Source organism: Arachis ipaensis, chromosome B10, assembly GCF_059453495.1.
Source record: "Arachis ipaensis isolate K30076 ecotype BB chromosome B10, ASM5945349v1, whole genome shotgun sequence".
Lineage (NCBI taxonomy): Eukaryota > Viridiplantae > Streptophyta > Magnoliopsida > Fabales > Fabaceae > Arachis > Arachis ipaensis.
The window spans coordinates 91115739-91122428 of record NC_142435.1 but is presented as its reverse complement, the minus strand read 5'-3'; the positions used below and the strand labels follow the sequence as shown (position 1 = coordinate 91122428).

Sequence of the window (6690 nt, the reverse complement as noted above, 5' to 3'; positions counted from 1 at the left end):
TTGCTTATACTCAAGCAACAATTAAAACAGTGGTGACAGGGTTTATGATGGATCATGAATGTCTTAAAATAAAGTGTGAGTATGCATGTGTTTCAGCAAGCAAGATTATGGATCACAACAAAAGCACAAGAAGTAAAACAGAGACAATGTGATTGCATTAATGAGTGGTGTTGGCATGGTACTTTGCATGAAAGTTAAGTGGCAACACCAAACTTAGTATGCCACTGTCAATTCAGAATGTTGCAAGTACCCAGTGAAGATTGAAAATCAAATTGTTGCATGGCAACACCAAACTTAGAGTGCAATCATATGCCAAATTATTGAAATTAAACTAAGCAAACCAAGAAAATGTTACCTACGATTGGGTTGCCTCCCAACAAGCGCTCTTTTAATGTCATTATCTTGACATGTTGTTCATGACTTTCTTCCTCTTCTTCCAGTTTGTTAAGAGAAATGACCTCAAGAGGAAAGAGGAGCCAGTTAATGCCCCTTGTTTTGAGTGCCTCTCCCCAGCAAGCCTTCTTCTGTTGTTAGCTTGAGTAAACTTGCTTGTTGGGGTGTGGGTGGGATGGCTTTTGGTTGACCTTTTCTTCTTCATGAATATTGTCCTTCTTTTCTTGGTCACCATCCTTTTGTTAGTGTTCATGTTAATTGCCTTTACCACCTTGATTTCAGGACTTGGGTATTGTATGATGGTCGGAGCATCCTCTTCATCAAGAGCTTCTTGAATTGGTGATTCAATGAACTCACCCTCTATGCAACTCTCTGTTTCCTTGGAGTGTGGACTCCCTTGATTGACTTCCTCCTTTTTTCTTGACCTTTGAATGAACTCCTCTGTTTCTGGAGAGAGTGAAGTGGTCTCTCTTTGTGATCTCAGCTCTTCAATGAATTGTTCTTCAGAATAGAGTTGTACATTCTGACTCAATTTTTCTTTATGGTCTCTTTCTGCTATTTTCTCCTCTTCGATTGTTTTTATTCTTTCTTCAAGGAGGAGTTCTATCCTAGTGAGTTTCTCCTCTATTCTACTTTTTCTGCATTCTTCAATGATGAGTTCCATCCTAGCAAGTTTATCTAAAGGAGGTTGGGTAGGTTGTAATGGTTGGTCGGGATTGGCTTGTGAATGGAATTGGTTGTTTTGTGGTTGTGTGTTCTGAAAATCGTTTGACTCTTGTGGGTAGTGGATTGAGTTTTATGAATGGTGAAACGAATTGTATGGATTTGGGATAGACTTTTGTTCTGAGGCATACTCAAATGATGAAGAATTTAGGCATGTAAAACTTGGAGGTGAGGTTGTATAATTGAGAGGTGATGGCTCTTGATGAATGGGGTATGAATGAGTGAAATCTCTTTGATTATGATCTTCCCAGCCACAACTTGATTAGTGATCAATTTCACCAAAATATGGACCATTTTGTGGCTCTGGAAAGTACCCCATTTTTTGTTCTTGATACTCCCACCCACCATGAGCATAGTAAAGTGAATCATTATGTGGTGGTGGAGAGTTTCCCATGAAATATGATTGACTAGAATATGATGGATGCTTCTTTCTTTCCTGCAGAAAGCTCTGTCTCAAACAATAATCACCAAAAGAAATTGGAATCTCCATTGTCACAGATGAGGAAATTCCCATTGAGGCAATACCACAAACAGTTGGTTAGCAAAAGAAAATAAAGTAACAAAAGAAAACAAAGACAAAAGAAAAGTGTCTAATCTAGTAAATCAATCAACCGGTAGTTTGTTAATCACAATTAATCCCCGGCAACGGCGTCATAAACTTGATGCGGGGAAAATTTGTCTCTCAACAAATCTCCCTTCGGCAAGTATACCGAATTGTCGTCAAGTAAAACTCACAATAGAGTGAGGTCGAATCCCACAGAGATTAACGGATTAAGCAATCAATGGTTAATTGATTATCCTAGTTAGGCGAATCATAATGGAGTGATAAATAACAAGGAAATGTAAATGGCAGAAAAGTAAGGAAAGCAATAGAGTGCAGAGAAGTAAAATGACAAGAAAAGTAAATGTAAGAACTAAAAATAAAATGAACATTGGGATCAAGAGATATTGCAATCCTCCGGATCAAGTTCATTTTCATCTCTTCCTCAATCAATGCACTCATTGATCTCCTTGGCAATCTTAATTGATTGAATTACAATTTCTTGCAATTCAATCTCTCAAATCTTGATCAATAGCCAATTCCTTGGTCAATTGCTCATTTGAAGAGATGAAGTGTGGTCACTGATTATACCACATGCATTTCCCAAACCAGGTATTGAGAGGATTATAGTCACATATCCATCCAAACCCAATTTGGTCCAGCATGAGAAAGCATTTATACCTTGATCTCTTCATTCCTCTTTCAAGGTTCAAAAGAGATCCAAGTCTGAATAGCTACTTTTCCAAGATAACTATCCAATTGGATGAAGATCGAAAGCTTTCAAGTAAAATCAAGAGAAAAGAAAGAAGAAGAAGAATAAGAACTACACTTAATCCATTGAATCACAATAGAGCTCTCTAACCCAATGTAAAGAGTTAGTTGGTCATTGCTCTACCAAAAATAGAAAAGAAAGAAAGTGCAGAAAAGTAAAGATGAAGATAAAAACTGAAAATAAAACTTCAAATTCATAAATGAAAAGTACAAAGAACGAAAAGGAAAAGTGTGTGAGGGGAGGGAGTCCGAAGACCCCTCTTCAATCCCCCATTCCAGGATTCCCTTCCGTCTAGCCTAAGATGATTTCAATTAAAAGACTAAGGCCTTTATATAGGCTCTCCTAAATTACAAAATGAAATGAAAAGCAAATTACAATTAAATGAAAATTCCTATTCTATATGCTTCTTGTGGCCTTGATTGGTTGACAATTGTGGGCCTACTTGCTTGAGCTTGGAAGTGGACTTGAGAGAGAAGTGAGTTAAGTTGAGGTCCAGGTGCTAAAGTTAGTGCTAAAGTTAGCCACACTAACGCTACAAGTGTGGCGTTAGTGCTGAAGTTATTGTGGCTAACGTTGCATTTGCTGCCCAGTTGGTATTTTTGGGGCATAAAAAATGCCTCTTGTTTGTGCTCAAATTTCATGCCTACTATAGATTATTATATGTTGGAAAGCTCTGAATGTCAGCTTTCTAACGCAACTGGAATCACCTCAATTGGACCTCTGTAGCTCAAGTTATGCTCCTTTGAAGTGGACATGGTCGCTGGCATATATGCCAACGTTACTGGAAATGTTGATTGCCAATAACGCTAGCTATTTCCCGTTTTTGAAGCTCAAAATTAGTGTCCACCCCATACTATTATATATTTTTGGAAAGACCTAGATGCCTACTTTCCAATGCCTTTGGAAGTGCATCATTTGGAGCTCTACAACTCGAGTTATACTTCTTGGAAGGTGAAGAGGTCAGTTGGCCTTAATACAGGTTGATACCATATTCATCATTGCACTTTCGGGGCAGGTTTTCTCCCTCAAATTTAGTGTCAACCATGTAGTGCTATATATGCTTGGAAAGCTCTGGGATCCTACTTTCCAATGCCACTGGAATTTCCTCATTTGGAGTTTTGTGGCTCAAGTTATTCTTGTTTGAAGAAGGCATGGTCAGGCTGCCACGTGGGACTTTTGCCCACGTTAACTAAGTTAACGTGGGAGTTAACGTGGCTCTTTGTGGCTTGTGTTGGCAACGTTAGTGACAATGTTTGGTATCACTAACATTGTCGACAACTTCTCTTCTTCACGTTAACTTCCACGTTAACTAAGTTAACGTGGAAGTTAACGTGACTCCTTGGGGTTGTGTGGTTGCTTTCAATGTTAGTGACAATGTTGGGTGTCACTAACGTTGTCGACCACCCTTGCCTCTTCACGTTAGCTCCCACGTTAACCAAGTTAACGTGAGAGTTAACGTGGCATTGTGCACTTAGGCCAACGTTAGTGACAATGTTGAATGTCACTAACGTTTGCTTCCTTTCCCCCTTTTAACGTTAGAGGCCACGTTAACTAAGTTAACGTGGACTCTAACGTGGCCACTTATGAGCATTGGCCAACGTTAGTGATAATGTTAAGTGTCACTAACGTTGGCTCCATTTCCTTTCTTCAAAGTTAATGCCACTAACTTTTCTCACTAACGTTGTGGCTTTCCTTCCTTCCACGTTAGTGCCCACGTTAGTGTAACTAACGTAGCCACTAACGTGGCTCTTCTCTTCTTCTTTTGGCCTGAAATTAATCAAACATAGTGCATCAAAGTCTTGCTCTTAATCATGGATCATGCATCATCCAATTTATCATATAATTCATGCAAAATCCTGATGAAATCATGTAAAATGCACAATGTATGCTTGAATCAAGATGTAAGTGAATATCCACCCAAAACTAGCTTATTTTCTAAGGAAATGCATGAAACTACCTTAAAAACAGTAAAGAAAAGGTCAGTGAAACTGGCCAAAATGCCCTGGCATCAGTACAATTAACCATACATGGACATGGGTCACTACACTTTTCAGGTAAACCTCCCATTAAAGCAGATATGGAACTTCCTAAAGGAATAGTTTCTAATTCATTAATTTTGTCTTTATGTATACATAAATCTTTTAGAAACTTTGCATATTTAGGTACCTGTTGAATAACATCAAAAAGAGGAACAGTTACCTCAACCTTTTTGAATATCTCTACCTTTTTGGGATCAGGTTCCAGCTGCTTCCTGGGCTTCCTTGCAAGTTGTGGAAATGGAATGGGAGTGCTGTCTTCTGCAGTATTTGCGCCCTATGGTGCTTCCTCCTGTGGTTGGATTTCTTCTTTTTCAGCTATGTCCTTTATGTCCTCTTCCTCTTCAACATCTTCTATTTCCACTACCTCTTCAGCTGAGGCATTTTTTGGTGGGTTGGCTCCTCCTGATTCCTCTCCTGCAGTGTGGTTCCGGACCTTAGGGTGATGGCATTAATGCCACCCTTTGGATTGGGTAATGGTTGAGAGGGGATTCCACTGGAGCTCAAAGGCTAGTTATTGGAGTTATTCATTGATCCAATCTGTGAGACAAGAGCTTGCAAAGTAGAGTTCAGACCTTTTAGTGTAGAATAAAGGTTATTTTCCATGGTCTGTTGTCTCGGATCAATAGATTGTAGTAAGTCATCATTAGAAGATGAGGAAGGATAAGTACTTTGAGAGGTCTGCTGTTGGGTATTCTATGGTCCTTGGGATTGTCTCAGGTGAGGTACTCTGTAAGGCTGGTTTTGGTTCTGCTGCCTGTTGTTGTTATTATTCCATCTCTGATTTCCCTGATTGTTTCTGCTTCCTCTATTGTTGTTGTCCCTCCAATTCTGGTTAGAATTGTCCTGCCATCCATGGCTGTAATTGCCACCTTGATTGTACCCTTGGTTAGGGCGGTCATAGAAATTATGAGTGGCTGCCACGGTGTTGTCTTCCTGCTGGAGCTGTGGACATTCATCGGTATAATGGCTATAATCAGCACAGACTCCACAAACTCTCTGTGGGACTAACTGTTAGTTTTGCTGTGGTGGAGAAGGTTGAGCTTGCTGAACTTGTTGTTGATTCAATTGCATCTACTTCAGCAAGTTGGTCATTTCATAGATACTCTGAGTTAAAGCAGCAGTCTCTCTGCTAGAGGATACTTCTGTAATGGCTTTTGAACGGCCTTGTTTCTGCCTGTGATTCTAAGTAGATTCAGCTAAGTCGCTGATCAATTGCCATGCCTCATCAGTGGTCTTGTACTTTTTCATAGACCCATTACTAGCACTTTCCAATGTGGTCTTATCTTGAGGCCTCATGCCCTGTGTGACGTAACCGAGTAACACTATCTTGTCAATCATATGGTGGGGGCATGCTTCCAGAAGATTATTGAAGCGCTCCCAGTACTCATAGAGAGTCTCAAATTCGTCTTGAATAATCATGGAAATGTCTTTCCTCAGTTTATCAGTAACTTCAGCTGGAAAGAACTTTTCCAAAAATTCTCTTCTAAGTGTATCCCAGTCGGATACAGTTGTTGCGGGTTGAGTGTAGTACCACTCTCTTACCTTTCCCTCAAGAAAAAATGGGAAAGCTTTCAACAAGATTGAAGTTTCATCTGCACCATCACGCCTGACAGTAGAACATGCTACTTGAAAATCTCTCAGGTGCCTGATAGGCTCTTGAGCAGGTAAGCCATGAAACTTGGGCATCGAATTGAGCAGTGTATTCTTTATTTCAAAGTCTGTAGCCACCGCTGGATGATGCGCTTGAAACGGTTGCATTGTAAAATTAGGGGCTCCAGCCTCCTGGATAGTAACTCTCCTAGGTGCTGCCATGTCACCTACATGTAAATCAACCGAATCAGTAGAACGGGGGCTGGTTTCTTCCTCAAATGACGTTTCAAATCCGCCCTCTGAGAAGACTAACCTATGCCGAGCTTGCCTTATTCATGAAATAGTTCTTTCAATCTCAGGATCGAATACTAGCAAGCTTGGATGAGGAAGTGAATGCGCCATCTAACGAAAGAAACAAGAAGCTCATAGTAGCAAGATAAAATAAAATTCAAATAAATAAATTCCAATCAATAACTTAGCACTCTATTGCAACTCCCCGGCAACGGCGCCAAAAATTGACGTGACGGAAATTGGCGAGTCAAGAATTGTTATAAAATATGCATTGCAAGTATAGTTCTTAACCAACCAGAAATCCGCTTATCAATTTAGAAGGGTGTCACAAAAATTAAAAT

At 39.9% G+C, this 6690-nt stretch overlaps 1 non-coding gene across 1 annotated transcript; it reads left to right on the top strand.

Moving 5' to 3' along the window:
* The first annotated feature begins 5800 nt into the window (after positions 1–5800).
* LOC148580837 (small nucleolar RNA R71) lies at positions 5801–5908 on the top strand. The gene has a single exon (XR_015899213.1). It is a non-coding gene; the product is annotated as a small nucleolar RNA R71 (small nucleolar RNA).
* The last annotated feature ends 782 nt before the right edge of the window (positions 5909–6690 follow it).